We start from the raw sequence: 20700 nt of genomic DNA on the forward strand, positions 1-20700 counted from the left end.
AACAGGGTATTCCATACCATGGGACGTCCCATCTAGTATAGGAACTGGGGAGAGTGGGGGCGGGATGATCACCTCTTGGGGACTAACTGGGTGTCGATCAGCAGGTGGTGAGCAATTGCACTGCGCATCATTTGTACATTCCAATCTTTTCATTATTACTGTTGTCATTTTATTAGTGTTATCATTATCATTATTAGTTCCTTCTTTTCTGTTCTATTAAACCGTTCTTATCTCGACCCACGAGTTTTACTTCTTTTCCTGATTTTCTCCCCCATTCCACTGGGTGGGGAGGGAGGGAGTGAGCAGCTGCGTGGTGCTTAGTTGCTGGCCGGGGTTAAACCACGACACAAGGCTTTACTTTTCCATCCTTTTTTGTTGAAAGAGAAATATTTTTCCAGGCAGTCAACATGAGGCAGGGGAATCAGAAGCTGGGTGCTTACACCTGCCTTTGCTGACTGCCCCTGAGCACATCCCTTCACTTTTCTAGCCTGTTTCCCACCATGCTTTTCTCACTGAGGCTGTAAGCTGTCCTGGAGAACAACGAATTCGCAACATCCACGGTGCCTAGCACGTTCACGTTGGGGCACTGTGGTGGTTTGACCCTGGCTGGACGCCAGGTGCCCACGAAAGCCTCTCTATCGCTCCCCTCCTCAGCTGGGCAGGGGAGAGAAAACATAACAAAGGGTTCAGGGGTCAAGATAAGGACAGGGAGAGGTCATTCACCAATTACCATCATGGACAAAACAGAGTCAACTTGGGGAAAATTACCTTAATTTATTGCCAATCAGTCAGAATAGGGTAATAAGAAATAAAACCAAACCTCAAAAATACCTTCACTCCACCCCTCCCTTCTTCCTGGGCACAACTTCACTCCTGGATTCTCTACCTACACTCTACTCTCCCCCCAGTGCTGCAGGGGGACGGGGAATGGGGGTTGGGGTCAGTTCATCACACATTGTCTCTGCTGCTTCTCCCTCTTCAGGGGGAGGACTCCTCACACTCTTGCCCTGCTCCACCATGGGGTCCCTCCCACGGGAGACAGTCCTTCATGAACCTCTCCCGCATGGGTCCTTCCCACGGGCTGCAGTTCTTCATGAACTGCTCCAGCGTGGGTCCCTTCCCCGGGCTGCAGTCCTTCAGGCACAGACTGCTCCAGCGTGGGTCCCTTCCACAGGGTCACAAGTCCTGCCAGCAAACCTGCCCCAGCGTGGGCTCCTCTCTCCACGGGGCCACAGGTCCTGCCAGGAGCCTGCTCCAGCACGGGCTTCCCACGGGGTCACAGCGTCCTTCGGGCATCCCCCTGCTCCGGCGTGGGGTCCTCTCTCCCCGGGCTGCAGGTGGAGATCTGCTCCCCCGTGGACCTCCCTGGGCTGCAGGGGGACAGCCTGCCTCACCGTGGTCTTCCCCACGGGCTGCAGGGGAATCTCTGCTCCGGCGCCTGGAGCATCTCCTCCCCCTCCTTCTGCACTGACCTTCGTGTCTGCGGGGCTGTTTCTCTCACATGTTCTTACTCCTCCCTCTGGCTGTCATTTCTGTGCCTGCTGCAACTTTTTTTCCCTTCTTAAATCTGTTCTCCCAGAGGCACTACCACCATCGCTGATGGGCTTCGGCCTTGGCCAGCGGCGGGTCCGTCTCGGAGCCGGCTGGCATTGGCTCTGTCAGACATCGGGGAAGCTTCTGGCACCTTCTCACAGAAGCCACCTCTGTAGCCCCCCTGCCCCTGCTACCACAGCCTTGCCACACAAACCCAATACAGACACACAGGCACAACTAGAATACAAATAATGGTGGACGTTTCTCCCCAGACAGGTGGGTCTTACCATGCGGCATTATGTTAAAAAACACTGAAAGTCTTCACTAGGAAGCTCCTTTGCATTCATTTTTTCTTATTCCTGAATTAAACTGGCTGTAAATAATTGATTTCATTTTAAGGTACTGAAGAGAAATATCATTTGCGTAACGTTTCATGAGCATGTAGTACCAATAAATGAAACAGTGCACCTGAATAGGTTTTTTGGGGGGAGGATGTTTAAAAAAGAAATGCAACCGTACTGGTTGTCCAGCTGCAGTAGGAAATGAAACTGCATCTATCATCTGCACAAAAGGGAGCAAAACCTACCTACCACTGTATTCCCCTGAAAGCATGAGTCACAGACCTATTGAGAACAAAATATGGATGTCAGATGGTTAGCCCCTCAGGCTGTCTGGCAACCTGCTTGCTGCTCAGAAAGAGGTAACAGCTGCTTCATATAAGACTAATAAGGATGATAGAAAAGCCTACACTGGCATGCAGGGCTCCACACCTGAAGAAAATAGGCAAGGCAGGCTGTATTTGAGCCTCAGGAACATGTAAATCCTAGTGGTGGGCTTGGAAACAAGCACTGAATAGCCCTCATTTATGGAAAATCAAGGAAGGTTCAGTTCTGCCGTTCATTGTAGGAAGGGTTTGGGGTTTTTTTTTAGTTTAGCTTTAAACCCTTTTAAAAATGTGAGTCTTTAATGCTGTTTTACACTGTCTACATTATCTTTGTGTTCTTACACTGGGGGTTTAAAAATGAGTCAGGGGAATCCAGTTGCCCGCTCTGATAATCCCACTGTTCTGTAGGCAGCTGGTTCTGGGACGCTATGAAGAAGAGAGGGTCACAGAGCAGAAATCCACCAAGATACTGCAGGAGCTTCAATATCAAAAACTTTCAGTTACTGGAGGCGAAAGGTCGGAAGATGGACCAAAAGTTCCTTATTACTCTAGAACAGAGACTTTATGGTTTTCTTTTGAAGTCCTGAAAACAAAAAGGTTTGGTGCAGGTTTTTTTCCTCAAAAAAAAAAGTGGGGGTGGGGGCTTTGTTTGGCAGATAATTTTGGTTACTGGATCAGTCAGAAATAGTGTCTATGGAAGCACAGATGAGTGGACCAGGAGTAAATGCAACTTGTGGCCAGTACGTTGGATTATTGTCAAATAAAAACACAGTTGTGGGAACACTAACAAGATTTCAAAAATGTGCATTGATTTCACAAAATTCTTAACTGCATTAAAACACAACTGAAAAAACATATCATATAGGTCTGAGATTGGAAATAAACTAAAACAAGCTTTGATTTTTTTTTTAATTCAAAATGCTTTCCATTATGACACTGTAAGAAGAGAAGGCTTGAAAACAAAATGTTTTACTCCCTGTCAAATGTAATGTTTTGTTTAAGCTAGAGTGTTTTTTTTTTAAAAAAAACCTCTTGATTCACCAAGAAGCTAAAATAAATCTTGGCTTGACCTCAAAAGGTGCTTTGTTTTTCTCATTTTCAGAACTTTCAGGAAAAAAAGAATCCTTTATTCACACAGCTGTAGGGAGGCAGAGGGGGAGAAGTGGGTAGCTGATGAGGGGAACATGCTGAAGTCTTTCTCAAGAGATGCTGCAGTTGATGTACTTCAAGGTCTGTTATGCCATAGCTGTTTCCTTTGTCCTTCCTTATAAAACAAAGGAATATGCTTCTTCCACTTCTTTTTGCTCCCCCTGCACACAACCAGCTGATCCTAAACATGGGGAAGTGATAACAGACCCTTGTAAACCGAGCACTAGATGTCTTGGGCCAACTCTGACAGAAGCCTTCAGGTGTACTTAGATACAGCTTTAAGTAGATACTCAAGCTTGTAGAAAGTTTGTAATTCAAAAGGCTGTAATAAAATGAAAAAATAGCAGGTCATCATTAAAATGGTTGGGCATTCCTCACTCCTTCAGAAACCCAGATATAAACAGTGCATGCGGCACAACAGTACCTCTGCTCAGGTGCTAGCAGGACACCCAGGGAAGCTCGCTTGATTTGAGAAAAACTATTTTCAAATAGAGATCAGGTCCAAAATATAAGACTCAATCCAGATGCAAAGATTTAACTTGCCATTTTCCTTTCCATGACTTTACTTGGTGTCAGGTCTCTCAGTAAAATTTAAATCAGCATAAAGAGTGGTTTCACACCTGGGATGAGATATCTAGAAAAAGAAGTTTTAACATTCAAGTAGTCTACTGCAGGCTTCCCCCCTAACCTCTGGGGAGTTGAAATACTCCCTTCAGCTTCCATCCTTTAAGGCAGACAGTATTGTATTTTTTTTCACCCTTTTTCTGCCTTGCCTACTTGGGTTTGGAAGTTGCTTGCAGCTGCCACTATTACAGAAAGTTTCACACCATCTGCTCCAGAGGGTTCCTCAACTGCCTCCAAAAAATGTAACAGCAAATGCCTTGTTCAGGCCCAAAGCAGGGCTTAAGCTCCTTGTAAATGTGTATGTTTGAGTGTTTAAATAAAGGCAAGCCTCTAAATCCTTGATAGTTCGCCCACAGCTGACAGAGTATGTGGAAATGGTTAAAATAATTTTCTAGATTCAGGTTATAAAAAGATATTCAATGAAACTATCAAAATCTCATAGAAATAGGGGAGTGTCTCAAATGTCAAAAAGTATTTAAATGCTAATGAATGTCTGATTCACATATAAATGAAGAAGATAATTTAGGAAATAAAAATGACCTCCTTCCTCCATGCCCTATTGATTATGTGCCTGTACACCTCAGTGAGTAGGATACCACCCACTTCTTCGATCAGGCTTTTTGCTCATTATGGATATTCTGAGATATCTTTCAAACGTCAACATGTGTGTTTCAAATATGCAAGGGCTGTGATGGCTGAAGGGCAAGCTTGTTATCTATTCAGGTAATGAACAGAGCTATAACTGCAGTCGTTATATTAGATTCTGGAAGAAATTCAGCATTATCATCCAAGTGATATGACACATGCTTCTTTTTTATAAAAAGCTTTCAACACCTCCCTAAATTAGTTAATGAAGAAGAGGAAAAAAATCTGACAAATGATAGCAATAGCGCAAAAGTAAAAATATGTCATCCTTGATTTAAAATATTATTCACATTAATATTTATTTTAGGAACTTTCATGTTTATGAGTATCCTGGTTATCACACTTTAGTAGAGGGTCTTCTCCTCCCAACTCGCTGCCTGGGAGAACAGAGAGGCTGGGGAACTCTCCTATAGGTTTTGTGGAAGAAAATTCTCCTGGGGTTTTATGGAAAAAAAGATTCATCCAGAAGTTTGTTCCAAAAGTATTACTGTAAACAACTCCACAAACACTACAACTTCCAGCCTCCAAAACCCCAGGTATTTATGGAAATTACTTTCCTTTGAATTTTGCAAAACGCTTGGATATGCATATTTTTCAATGATAAAGTCATTTTCTCAAGACCAATTTAGTGTGTGCATGTCTCTCCAGTCAAAGCTTATTTGGCTCTCAGGCTACACCGCATGCGAGTTGCTTTGGAAGGACAAAACAGCTCCGCCGAGCCCTCCAGCTCTCCAGCAGTTTGCTTTTATTGATGAAGATGGAAGACCTGAGGTCCAGCTCCACACTGGAGCACTACCATCTTGCAGGCTCTCAGACTTGCGTTTCTGTGCAATAAAACGTGCAGCACATACAGCATTTTCTCAGATACTGTTGAGAAATGCTCTTCTGGCAAGAGCTGGGTGGGGATTGCTGTCAGTGATCTCAGCAACACAGGCACTGACAGTTCCCCCCTTCTCTTTCAGAGTGCACGTTGTCTGGGCTCTGAAGCTGCGTTCTTTCACCTCACAGAAAAGCCAACATTTCCCACTCTTGCAAGTAGATAAGCTAAAAATGATAAAGTCAAAAAGGTTAAACATACCGATCCTAAACACTTAAACATTTGGATAACCACTTACATAGGTGTAGTCATATTATACTCAGAAGTTTACTGAGTCACGCTTATAGTCAGCTATAACGATAATGTAAATGCACAAACCACAGGATCACAGGCCATGACTGAAAGAATGGGTGCCCCTAGTATCCTTAGAAGAAAAAACACTAAAGATGATTTTTTTTTTTATTTGAAGATGAAAAAGAAATTCAATCTTTTATTCCCCTAAAAAAATTGATGCTCATTGCCACAATTTTAGAAGTGCTGAAGCTTCCAGTCCATACAAAATTTATGCTATAGGTAGATTTGAATAAAACAAAATTCAATGAATTTCTAATTCTCAAAACCTACAGCTTCAGATAGACCAAGTATAGATAGATATCTGCACTGAACTTATAAATGTCTTCAGCCCTGATATGTAAATTTAAATTTATGATTTTTAAAATATTTTCTTTTCAACATGTGCAAAATCAAGCCATTTGAAATAGGGTTCCCTTTCCAAGCTTCATTTTATACTTTGAAATAAAACTAAAACTAAAATTTTAATATTTTATTGTTGGGGATTGAAATGTTTCATTTACAGTCTTTTTTGTAAAGAAAATATTTTTATTTCAGTTGGGTAAAATCAAAATATTTCCCAATGTTTTTCAGCTCAGCTGGTGGATCAAAACTAAATTATCTAAACCACTTTGTGATTAAATACAGGATTTGACTGGTAGACGCTTTCTTCTCTAAACTTCCTCTGTAGACAAAACAGAGGCAGGTGTTTCAGTTGCTCAATTAATCCTTGCAGCTTTGATTCCTCTCTGTTCTGAGGGTACAGTTTTCAACATCAGGATATTAATATATATATTCTGATGCAGCCTGCAGTCTGGTATACAAAAGACAGCTTCTTTAATGCTAGGTTAGTGAAGGAAAGACACTCATCAAGGATACTGCAGATCTGATGACTGCTGGAAAGCAATTCAAAGTTCCCAGGTAGCGTCATAAGGAGCCCAACTTATCAATACAAATCAAATTCTTCAGAAATGTGTGACCAGCCAAAATGACATGTCCTCACTCTTTCCACAGGAAAGTTAGGAAAGAAGTAGCTTTCTATGGCTTTCATCTCTGATCTGTTGTTCTGCTAAAAGACAGGATTTATTGGATTATGAAAACAAACACTGGCCAAAAGCTTTCCTGTGTCCCCCAAAAGTGAATTAATGAATTAACAGCATCCTTTTCTGTGGAGGCAAAATCTTCGGTTTTGGCACTCCGTCCTGCAAAATGTAATGAATGCAGAATTAAAAAACTCCGTGAAGATCATCAGTTATTAATTTCCATCCCACAAAAAACCACTTTGACCATTGCATCAGACAGCTCGCTTACGATTCCTAAAATATTAACATAACATAGTACATCATATACAGGAATTATAGCAGCAGGTATCAGTAAGGAGTGAAGTTACTTTTCAGCATTAAGTGTAAACAGATCTACCCAGATGTTTTCTTCCTGTCATAGGTTCTACGATCTGTCTATTCAAATATCCTCTGAAATTATATGACAGTTACATTTAGCAGTCAGAATTATGAGAGCAAAGTTTAGAAATGGAGAATGTTTGACAGATTTTTTTTTCACCTTCCTTATTTCTTCTGTAGTTCTATGCTGTTTTAAACAAAACAAAAACTTTGAAACAAAAACTTTTTTTCTCCTCATTTTGCAAAAGAAGCCTGTATTTCTGAATGATAAAAAATAAAAAGAAATCACCTTGTTATTTCTGAAAACCAAACATCTGAATCTCAGCAATAATTAATACACGGAAGTGCATATACCACAAAAGATCATTAGCATCAAATCTAAAGTGAGTGAACATATGGTGGTAGGATAAATCAACACAGAAATAGTATAAATAACAACAGCAAGTCATTAGGTATATAGGGACGAAAGGAAGATAACATTGCATGAAATAACTGGTGACAGGATAGCATTTGTGAAGAGAGTTTATGTTTAATGATGTTTCTCTTTTCTATGGGGCAACTGAGGGTAAGATATGATGCCAGTGATGTGGACATAATTTGGGTGCATTTTTCTAATTAAGTAAAAAGGCCTTCAAAGCAACAGTGAGGAGATCACAAAAGTTAAATGCTGCTCTTTAGATTCAGGCTGGGGATGTGGCTCCGCTCATGGAGTTGAAGACTATCCAAGGCATGGAGAAGGTTAATGTGTTGTCCTCCCCATCCCCCTCACATCACTCCTCCCCTCTCTGCATCCAAGCAAATGGCCCACAGGACTGCAGAGAAAGAGGCAGCTTGTTAAACCATTGCCGTGCTCACGCAGGACATCTAAGACCATAAAGTCGTAATAGCGTGCTGCAGACTGATATTATAATTGACAGAGCTGCCCTAACACAAGTGCATTGCTTCAGGATTCTGGACACATTGAATTCGGGGGAATTCAGGAGCTGGGCAATGCATTGCTCAAGTATAGGATGACATTACAGTGAAAGGCTCCTGAAGCATTAGAATATATCAACACTTTGGATAGTAACCCTCTTGAATTTTAATTTGGCACAAGGTCAACTATGACTGCCAGCTCTGAGAGGGAGGACAGGAAAGGATTCATATCAGTAGAAAGGGTGCTGCTTAGAATTGTTTCTTTGGAGATAGAAATAGCATGAAGCTGATGGAAGCAGCTCCAGGGAGAAATAACGTTCCCTAGTGAAATCTAACAGAAATAGCCTGTACGGTACTTTCACCATGTCACAGAGTGAATGGTAACAGTTCACACAGGGTATTTCTATGCAGAAAATTACCGAGAAGCAGTAGGAGCAGGAGATATGTTACAAGATCAACATGACAAAGTGAGCAATTAGGCTTTCGTGAAAGAGAGGACAGAATTTTTCTGCACCCTGTCATCAGCGCTAAGGGTGATGCATATGACCTTACACAGGCTGATCACAACAGGCCATGCTGGGTCGGGACCTACTGAGTCGCTTCCTTCAGTGCAGGTGATGGAGTTCATTCCAAACGTAGCTACTCTGAGGCATTAAACAAATAAAACATAGCATGTATTAAAATGACATTATTAAGGTTACAAAGGTTACAGAGTCAAGCATTCAAAAGCTACCTCTGCAACCTTAATTCAGTTCCGATTGTGTGTTTTCTCCATCTTCCTATGACTCTCCCTCATACTTCTACACCATATATATGCCTTACAGTAAATTCTGTTTGCACCATCACAACAGTGAGACAAGTGCTTGTAGACAATATTACATACACAATATGGAAGATCTCATATAGGAACTATCTGTTCACCATTTATTTTATCTTCATGGTTTAATATGTGGTCCCAGAATATATTTACTGGACAACATGTGAACTGCTCAGACTTAATCCCTGTCTTTTTGACTCAGACTAATGTAATATTACTTTAGGCACCTCAATGAGGCACCAACATTAGGAGGATATGCTCTCTCTGGCAATGAAGAGATTAACTTGTTACACAGAGACAGAAGTAGCGACTTGCTATTTGCCTCTGAACTCAGAGAGTTTCTTCTGTAAAGAGACAAATAAACAGATAGGGGAAAAAATTGCCTAACCTCCAATTAGATTAATCTGAAATCCACTGAGAAGGTAAGTCTCTCTACTAGCAAGACCCAACTAAAATGAGGACAGGTATCCTCCCTTCCCTCCCCAGACTTTATTTTTGCTATGACTAGCACCAATATAAAAGTTGCCATATACTTGCTGCTATCAGAAAACTCCACTAAAAGCCAGTAAACAAGCTAGAAATTACCCTAGTGTTAACTTATCACATCCTCTGGGAAGGGCACTGTCATCAGGTCAGGCTTTCTCAAGTCATAGCATTAACCAATTTCTATCATTAAACCTTTCCTAACACAATCGGTGTTTGAACAGGAAACCTGTTAGCAAAAGCTACAGGTACTGATGAAATTAGCAATGAAAATTCACTAAATCAGCATTGTTCCAACATTTGACTGAGTTCCTGATCGGGGATTGCATTTCTCTGGGCTTTACGTCTGGTGTTTTATATCAGTTGCATTTCTCTGACATTCTTGAGCCAAATCTCTTATCTGCAGAAAATCTCCCAAGGTTGAACTGTGGCCAGCTGGACACTGCTGAACTCTTACGTCAGGCCACATTTTGTGTTTGGGAATAAGTTTAGTTGCTCTGGTAACCAAAACAGCCTTAAGTTATGTTTAGCCCATGAATACCCATAAATGTTGGCTGAGAATAATCTACAGGCAGAAATATTTCGTCACAATAATTTTGTAACAAAACAAAAACCAAAACCACAGCAAAACCTAACAGCCAAGAAAGAGGACATGTTAATGGTTATATATCAAAGCTTCTTTGTCAACAGATTTTACTGAGAATCTACTTAAACCACGTTTTCTTCTGAGTCGCACCAGAATGATATTATCAGGCTGGAAGAGCAGAGCTTAAAAACTTAGACTTTAGGACCTTAGCCTTTATTCAGAGGAGCTTTTGACTTCCTGCAGTGTAACTAAAGGCTCCAGAAAGTAGGCACCTATTTTTTAGGACCATGAAAGCAGCTAATTAACATTACCAAACCTCAAGAAGTTCAACAAGGCCAAACGCAAGGTCCTGCATCTGGGTCAGGGCAATCCCTGGTATCAATACAGGCTGGGGGATGAAGGGATTGAGAGCAGCCCTGCTGAGAAGAACTTGGGTGTACCGATGGACGAAAACAACCGTATCCTGGGCTGCATCAAAAGAACCACGGCCAGCAGGTCCAAGGAGGTGATTCTGCCCCTCTACATCGCTCTGGTGAGAGTCCACCTGCAGTACTGTGTCCAGCTCTGGGGTCCTCAGCACAGGAAAGACATGGATCTGCTCGAGCGGGTCCAGAGGAGGGCCATGAATATAACCAGCGGGCTGGAACACGTCTCCTGTGAGGAAAGGCTGAGAGAGTTGGGGTTGTTCGGCCTGGAGAAGAGAAGGCTCCAGGGAGACCTTATAACAGCGTTCCAACATATAAAGCGGGTTTGTAAAAGGAAGATGGAGAAAGACTTTTTAGTAGGGCCTGCAGTGACATTTTTAAATTGAAAGAGGGTAGATTTAAATTGGACATAAAGAAGAGATTCTGTACTATGAGGGTGGTGAGACACTGGAACAGGGCGCCCAGAGAAGTTGTGGCTGCCCCATCACTGGAAGTATTTAAGGTCAGGTTGGACACAGCTTTGAGCAGCCTGATCTAGTGAAAGATGTCCCTGCCCATGGCAGGGCGGTTGGACTCAATGATCTTTAAATGTCCCTTCCAACCCAAACTATTCTATGATTATTAACAATAAATAAATTGTTCAGCACATAAAAATTTTACCTCTGTAAATACAGGTCTCTGTGGTGTCCTTAATGAGTTTTTCCTTACAGCTATCAACCTTTGTCTATTCTACCATACTTAGAAACATCTGTTATTTATTCCAGTTTTTATTATGATTCATTATTTATGGGCTAGCACCTACCAGCTTTACGTGGTGACCATTAGGGTGGATGTTGCACAAATGCAAACAAATGCAGGCAAAACAGCCTGGTTTACAAAACAAAAAAAAATATTGTCTCTAAATAGAAGAAGCAGGCAACAGTTCCAACACATTATTAATGAAACAAATAGCATTTTATAACTATAGTTTTTTCACATTGTCCCTGTGAAATACTACGACAGGATATTTGCTATCATAGCATTGTATTATCCTATGATTGCCTGGTGTCACAATAAAACTTCAAGTACAATAAAAAAATAAAATTTCAAATACAATAGATTTTTTTCTGTTGTAAAGTTAACATATAACAGCTTATAAAATAAGCTCCAAAACTGATGAATGTTGTATGGGTTTTCCACAAAATAAAATACCTTTTGCTTGTGAGACAACACATATCCACGATTATTTCTTTCCAAATTTTACCCCATATTACTCTTTACTTTTCCCTTGGGTAAGTGACTCAACCTGTCAAGAAAAAAAAAAAAAATCCAATGTAGAAGCAAATAAGAGAAATAAAGTAGAAAAAAAGAGAAATCAATGAGGAAAAGCAAAGTATTAGCCACCCACCTGCCTTTGTGGCACTGCAGCTGTGTAAATTACAGATTATATTTCAATCCTTCTCGGTCCACTTTCTTCCTTTGGCCTTGAGTTTGGCAAGAAACACGCTTATCTTTCCTAACTCTCTCCTTGGTTCCTGCAAAATGAGCGAACGATTAATAGTCACATGCTGGACGATGGGACGTGCAAGGCGGGAGCAGAGGTGAGCTGGTGCACGGTGCAGCTCTCGGAGTCCGCTCCCATCCACCCCGCGATGGGCTTCCCCACCGCCTCCAACCCCGCCAGCAGCTGCAGCGAGGCCAATGCACAGATGTCACCCAATTTTTTTTTATAGGTACCTTGCCCTGGAGAATTTTTATCATAAAAAAATGTTATAGCCTGAACAATAACACACCTCTTATTGGGGTGAAAACCTGTAGTAACTGGTTTTTGACAGCATGATGGTAATTGAAAGTTCTTCTGTATTTTGGGGGTTTTTTTTGTTTGTTTGCTTGGTTTTCTTTTTTCTGTTTCTCTGCTCATTTTTTCCTCCTTTGACTTCAGGATCTCGAGTTTATTGGGTTTGTTCTTCCGCCTACAGAAGGCTAGAGGTATTCCAATTCTGCCATACATCACCACGAAAGATCATTTCAGGGAAAAAGCTGAGTGAATAATGGATTTGGAAGATTCACCGACTGACAGAGAAACAATTAGATGAAGTCACACTGAAAAATGCCTGAGCTATGTGGTCAAATTAAGATTTTTTACTTGTTCCATTTAAATAAAAATATTTTAGTTAATTTTGTAGTTATGTAAGTCTTGTGTTAAATCATTTGAATTTTATTTCAGCTGTTGTAAAAATAGAGTATGGAGTGGAGTATTGAAATTAAATGTTACACATATTCCAAAATCTACTCCTCCATTTTTTTTTCAGCAAAAATTCCAAAACACTTAGCAAATTCAATCCAATTGTGATAACTTCTTCAGTATTGCATTTGCATTTTTCATCACTGTTAACATTTTAGATGTAAAATCAAACCACTGTTTAGCTGGCTCTAACTTACCGCTTTATTTATGTGGAACATTTTGAAGGGATTTCATGCTTACCTGGAACAAAACCAGATATGAAAACTCTTTCTGAAGGAAAATGTCCAAGTCCCCATTGCTATCCTGAGAGGAGACCTTGCTCTGACAGGGGCTGAGTTATTAACAGTTTATAACTCATGATGTGTTCAGAGCAAGCATGCAATTCCTCTCTGACCATCTAATCCCTCTGAAGCAAAGATAACTGGTCATCCTTATCTGGGCTTGCATAAATTCATGTATTAGTTTTAAAATGAAACAGAGATTGTATCTGATATTATTGAATTTAACATTCTGACTTCAGTCTGAAAGAATGTCAGTTTATAGCTGAATCTTAGCGACCTTTCCTTACATAGCCCCGGAGCTGACTTAGCATTCGAGTGTACCAAACAACTGTCTCACCCAAAAATAGTATTAATGGTAATTTATCTATTTGAAAGTCAAATTGTTTAAAAGGTTTGCTAGAAGAAATCAGGGTAGAAGGGCTAAACAACTAATGTTGGAGAGCATTTTGGCCTATCAAGAGTCAGTAAGAAAAAAAAAGGGGTAAGCAGCCATATTTCCTCGGCTTGTCTCCACTCCTGAAAAATGTATGTGTTTGCGAAGGTGCTGGACAAAAGCTTTATCTGTCTGTTTTTAAGCAAGCACCAGAAAATACTGAGGGCCAACGAGGGTTTTGTTGCTCTGTGTTTGATCTAAGCGGGGCAGAGGACTTCTGGGTTTGGTGGCTGCGTATGGGCTGACATACTTAGACATAAAGCAGAAAGGTCTCAGAGCATTTTTGGTGGGCTATTAAATTGAATGGTGAATCACTGATACAACTAGATAATAAGGATAATAGAGAAAAAGAAAATAAAATAATTTATGCTTTATCAATCCAAGAAATAATATGCATTCTGCCTGCCTGTTCCAGTCCTATGTCAGTAGATTTTAAGGCTGTTACATGATGATGACGGAGAATCCTGCAACAGAGTTACTTTTTACAGCACTGAGCAAGAAATTATATTTCACCCACTTTAGTACAAAGCTTTGCTAAAAAAGAAGAAAAGAAAAAAGAAACAGAAGAAAAAAGTTAATGAGATCAAAAAAACTAACAATATAATACAGAAAAAGGAGAAAAGTATATGAGGAAGCAGAGGAAAACACTGAGAGGGTGAACTAGCACAGTGAAAAAGAGCATAAACACAAAAACCGGAGGGTAGGCAGGGAACAGCAAATGTGAACTCTCCATTAAAAGAGAAATTATACTTAATTTCTACTGTCTGGAAAGGGTTAGCAAAGTAATCTATTAGTGAAGAATGGTGTTATTGATGTTAAGGGAAATATGTACTCACTGTGGAAATAAAAATGAAGTAAGAAACCAGTATGGGCAAAAGGGCAATTACACTGCTCTTTCTGTTTCATGAGCTGGAAACACACCTTCTCTTTTTGCCCTCATAGACTCTTACTGCTCTGATGGTCTTGATTTTCATTTTCACACCTATCCATGACTAATTTGTGCCCATTTATCCTTGTACCAGCATTATTCATTAGCTAAAATGTGTCTTCTCTCTTTTCTGTCTGCTCTTACATTTTCAGAGGGTGGCCATGCTCTTTATCTGCCCCCAGCTTGTAAAAGCAAAGTACATTTAACCCCAGGAACCCTTCTTAGCCCTTGCTCCAGTTTGAATTTATTTGTCTAACACGGTTGGCCAGAAGTGTATTCCACAGTCAGGATGGGGTCTCCCAGGCTATAGCTGGATGGGAATGTAAGAAACAGGGTTCAAACTCCCGGTTTTTCATGCTCAGCCCAAATTCAAGAGCTTTATAAAAACAATACAGAGGAACAGAACCAGATTACAAGATTATATTTGGTTATTTTGCATCTACATAACATTAATGGATCATAGTCATCCTGTAATCAACTAATATGTCCAGCAAACATATTTTTCATATTAGTCCCTAAAGTGATGATTTTCTTTTTACTCTGTTACTGCCACCATCATTCATCTTTTTCATCCTCTATGATGTTTGACCCTCCTCCATACTGGTAATTCCTTTGTGTCATCATTAAATTTTAACAGAACAATAGCATATCATGATCCAAGATTACTAATGAAAATATTAGATGGTATAAGTCTCTAATCTAATATTTAAGATAATTGTCTAACCAATATTTTACCTCAACATTTCAGTTTTTCTCTTTTAAGTCTATTCTTTACTCATTTTAAAATTCTTGTACTAATCCCTGACTTCTCTATTTAGCTAATAATTTTCCTTGTGGAATTGTATCAGATGCTTTGTAAAAGTCCAAGTAAATTAGATGCATTTAATTTCCCTTGTGCAGAAAAGCAAAGGAAAATATCAACTTAATCCGGCATGATCAAGTAAGTTTTTGGTAAAGCCATGTTGTATTTTATCACCTTTTTTTCTATGTCTTTAATTACCTTCAAATCTCTTCTGAAGCATTTTATAAAACTGAGGTCAGAAACATGAAAGAATGTATTTTCTTGGTTTTAAAGGCTATGTCATAGCTATGTCATCTTTTTCCTTAACTTCATTGTATGATGCCTCTGCTCTTCTCCTTTATGAACGTAGTGAAACTTCTGGTTCTTGTTTTAATTTCAGTTTGATTTTTGGAAATTCTTTTCTTATTCTAAAACTTTTTGACCTCAGGAACACAGCTTTTTCTGAGCATGTTTTGCTAACCCCTAGCATCCTCATTTCATACAGCAGAATCGGCAAGAAATTAATTCTATTATCTCCAGTTGGCAGGAACCTCCAAGCCACAGGATGACCTGGTCTTAATTATTTGCATCTTCATTCGCTCAGCTAGATACAAACAGAAGAAAACTTTAGTGCTTGGGAAGGTGGACCATTGGATGCTTAGTGCACATAAGGTTGCAGCCGTATTTCTAGATCTGTTCTGATCTCTACATTGTAATTTCCACAGAATATTTAGTATATTTAAAGGTTTCATTCCCAATATCCAGAACATTCCATGCATAGTACAGTTCAAAGATATCTAAAGACCAGTTAAATATCTGGAATGAAGGCCAAGGGCAGCAACTTCATTTCTTAGACATAGCAATATCCTTACTAGAAGTATCAGGGAAAGATACAAACTCCTATCTCCTCCCGCAAATCCTTCAGTCTCATTTCTCCTCCCCAAACTTCCTCAAAAGTCCACTATCTTCCTGTCAGCCCTGCCTCCCAAACTTGACCTCTCTTGAATTATCCCACTCTTCTTGACACATAGGAACTACACTGCTGCTTTCCATTTATTTTTCCTTACTTAAACTCTCATAAGTTCTTTCATCTGCTAAGAAACCACTTTGCTTCCACATCAAAATTTCATGTTGCCTGTAGGACTGAAAAGCCTGAGGCTGGGCCACTCCTCACTTTCTGACCACAGAGTAAGGTGTGCTTGGCTTTCTAGCACAAAATTATATGGATAAAACAACAGATGAAAAAGAAAAGAAGAAAGCATATATAATAAGAACAGGTTTTCTTCACATCATTAAATGCTCCATTGAAAAAACAGTCAAGTACTATGATGAGGAAAAAAATATGAGTTTGTATAAAAAGTAATAGACTTGACATATCTCCTGCACATAGGCAGTTGTGCTTGTTGCAAAAGACATTAGTAAAGCAGTGTCTCCATAAACAGTGACCCTGCAACAAATCCTGAGATGATGCTGAACCAAGAATTCCACTGGCACAGGATCCCAGTGAAATGACAACATATCCCTTTGGTAAAAAGAGGGCAACAGTGCTCCCCTAAAAGCCAGATAAAGCAAAATCTTTATACCCACAGTTTTCAGACAGACGGCTCAATGTATGAAATAATGAACCAGCATTTGTGTTTTAAATATTTTGCTATCACCAATTTACTGCTGCTGGTTGCTTCCACAGTTTTGTGGCCAACATGTGCCAGTTTTCACTCTGCAAAGTTATAGTAATGTGCCTTACCCATCTCCTAGTACTCTGCTCCTCAATACTAATACCATCTTCCAGCTGATATTGATGTGTGAACTGAAATGATCCATAACAAAGGGATATTAACCTGTAAAGCTGCTGTACTGGAAGTAGCCTTCAGTCGAATAAACTTACAATCACAGTACTTTCTCTTTGACACACAAACCCTCTACAACACTTTAAACAATAGAGTTATTAAAAAAAGTGCTTCTAAAATTTTTTTCCTGTTAAGCATCTTTCACCAAATAAGTAATATTAGAAAACTAGATGAAACATGAAATGGATAGATGATATTATATTAACACAGGGTATTACAATAATGGGCTTGAACTTTTCACCATTCTCATTATAGCTTTGGTATTTAGGGGTCACAGTTGAGCCACTGTAGATTGTATTGGAATGAAACCATAATTCAAAACTTTCTGGGTTACCAAGAGTTTTGCAAAGCAATTTTTGAAGTATTAGGGGAAGAAAATGGTTATTATTTTTTTTACTGGTTGTACATATTCTTCTTCCATTCTTTTTGGTTGCTTTGAAAAAAACAGATTTTTTTAAAAATACAGAATGTTCTTTGTGAAGACTTCTACATTTCTGGGTATTTTGTGGGTATTTTGTTTGAAACATTGGAGATTTTTCCAGTTTGAGAAAAAAATAGCTACCAAGCAGATGCAGTAGCTATTTCAAAATACTCCCTCCTGCTACACCAACAGAAAACTGTACTGTTGATTGCTACTGCTTAATATTGTCTCCCACACATTTAGAAAGCCATGATTTCTAGAGTGAAATATCCAGGACAGTTCACAGAAATGAGGCTTGGCATCCAGATTGCTAGCCTGGCTGTAATCACCCTTTGAGTTATAGAGCTTGTAAATCACATATCAAAACACGGGAACACATCAATTAATGTTCTACTGGAAACAAATCAAGGACAAGCCTACAGTGTGACATTCTGCCAGTTTCATTTTGAATAGACGTGGGGAAAAAGCTGAAATGTTTGGTCACAGCCTTTATTTACCCAATCTGTCTTATATACTATTGCATAATGCTATCACAATATTAATATGCAAATTGCCACTCAAATAAAAGCCATGCTTTCCCCATTGATTTTCAGCAGAGCTTCTGTTACAAAGAAAAATACTTAGCACTTATATTCCTTTTTCATCTTCGAAATGCTTTTAGTACATTTTAATTAATCCTTTTCCTTTCATTTTTCTGACCCTGCATTAGGTTTTCTGCCTCCTTTACCCGTGCACTCTCAAGGTTACATCCTCCTCTCAATGTTTTCCCAAGACTTTTCATGTTTTCAGAAATGATCTCCCTCTCATCTCTTTTTATGCCTAGAAAGCAGACCTCGGGAGACTGGCCAGAAGAAAATGGTAGACAAGGGCAGAAGAAGTTTCCAAGGTCAACAAGAAACAAAGGAACTCTATTTCCAGGGAATAATGAACAGTGGTACCATCTACCACTGCTGCTGCTTTTTCATAGCCAGTGCCTCAGTCGGGTCTCTGGGGTGGTGGTAAGGTGACTTCTCTGCAGGGCATCACGCAAGATGTGGTTCAGCTGGCCTCAAGGGTAGTGCGCGTGGGCATCCAGTCCACAGTGGCAGATGAGAAAATAGCAGTAGCCTCTTGCGGAGAGGAACTTTTTCTCCTCAAAGAGGATTTCTGCTGCAAAGTGTCGCGTGGGAAGCAGAACATGCTTAGGTCCTACAGGAATTTCCCGCCTCGCTGGGAAAATGTTGATCTGTGTTATAAAAGGGAAACTCTCAGTTCAGATTTATCCTCTTAAACATTGAGAGCCCTTTTTTTTTAACAGATTCTATTTTTATATGTTTAATTATTTTATTATAACCTGGATTATTATTACTTACTGTGTGCTTTAGGTAGATGTTTTGATGACAATTTCAGATACTGGACTATTAATACATAAAAACAGTTGAGGTTCTGTATCACAGATTAGTCACAAACTGGGCACCACTTCTGACATACATACTTAAACTCTGAAACCAGGATTTCAGCAGTGCACAGGACAAATGCTTCAAAAGGTTATAATTCACTCCCAGAGCACAGATGGGCACATGTAGGACTTGACAATGGGCTTCCCTGGTAATAAAAAGGGAAAAATACTTGTGGTACTCCTGGAGTCAGTCATCTGCATTTCAAAGTGGGGGAAAGGCTTTCTGTACGTAAGGGAGGGAGAACAGGACATTTAAAAATACGTCTTCTATCACAGCTATTGATGGAAATACAGCTCAGATATTGTTATAATTTTCATATGACATTTTAAGAGTTGGAGTATGATAAATGATCGCCACATTTACTTACAGAGAAATAGTGCTAGTAGTTTCCCAAAGCGAATGGTGTTTCTTTTTCTAAGAAATATGAATTTTGTCACTAACCATATTTTCTCTGTTTCTTCTTTTAGTTTTAATTATCGTTAAGAACCATGGGTTATAAATGTAAAGAAATGCTTGAAAAGTCCTTCAAAAAGGAAATATTTCTGTTATTTCAGCGTATCATCTTGAAATATCAAAATAATTCTCTCCTTTTTTTCCCACAGTAGTTTCAAGTTGCAATAATTTGTAATTTATCAGTTATTGCTTTTATTTTCACTTTATTTTCTGATATGAGAGGAGAGTAAATATTAAACTATCCATATCTCCAGTTACCAGGACATTCTACGTAGATGGTTTCAGAATACTTCTTAACCAACAGCAAGTGTTGTCTGAAGACAGAATTTAGAGATGACTCAAAGAGAACAGGTACTCCGTGTGTTAGCTAATGCACTTTGTTCTTGTTCTTGTAAATGTGCTGGGCAGTGGATGTAAAAAGCTGTATTTCAGTTGAAGGAGACACAGTCATGTGGTTAATTTATAATTCACATAAGATATTAAATGTATGATTAAGTCTTTGTTCTTTCAAGCAATAGAGATCTATGTTTTTAAACCTTTTAGTTCTAAACCAGCGCTACTGGTAGCGTGTTTATAGGTAGTAAATCTTTGATGCTGGAGACAGACAATAGCTCCATGTTTACTTGCACTGCATGCACTCTGACTTCACTGGACTTTCTAGATTGTACCAAAAAGTGCAAACTAGGATTAAACTTAAAAGGATCAAGTGAGAGCAGATTGTCAATTTAAGCAGCTTGGTATCTTCTGAAAACATCCGTGTTCCTCTGTGTCATTATTTTTTGTTTATCTTGCACTGCTTAGGGTTTGCAGATTTTTATTTTTATATATACATATATTTTGTCAGATTGCCTTTGTCCTCCTTTTAGGAAAAAAAAAACAAACAAACCAACCAAAACCAACTACTCAACTTACTTCCCTTCACACCTTCTTTAAATTCTCATAGTTACTATGGAAACGGCTATTAAACTGGGAGTGGCAGTAATTAATAACATCTGCAAGTGCAATATGAAGTCTCCAACATAATTAATCCCAGCATTTGGAGTGGATTGTACAGAGCTGCCCTTTTTACTTTGCATGGAACTGCAGACTGTGCAGAGCTGGTTATAACAAGGGGGCTTAACATTACTGTACTGATATATTATATCTTGTGAAATAGTTTGGACAATAGAGGGGGTATTAATCCATATGAATAAATGACATCATTATTACATAGTTTAATGGAGCATGATTCTGGAAAGAATTAGACCCCTATAGATATTATGGGCAAATGCAAAAATTTTACTTTACACTTTCAGACAACATAAAAGCACTCACTTGCTGCTAAAATGATAGCAGAAGCTTGAAATGTAACTTTAAAATCCATTCCTTCATTTTAATTATAGAGACGGGGGCTGATCAGATGTGCAGTTTACCTACAGCTTTTATCTTTTGACTTTTCACTTTAAAAGCTGAATTGGAATTTTTTAAGAACTGCCAATTAAAGATTTTTAATAAATCATGAAAGA

This window comes from Aquila chrysaetos, chromosome 5 (assembly GCF_900496995.4).
Source record: "Aquila chrysaetos chrysaetos chromosome 5, bAquChr1.4, whole genome shotgun sequence".
Classification (NCBI taxonomy): Eukaryota; Metazoa; Chordata; class Aves; order Accipitriformes; family Accipitridae; genus Aquila; species Aquila chrysaetos.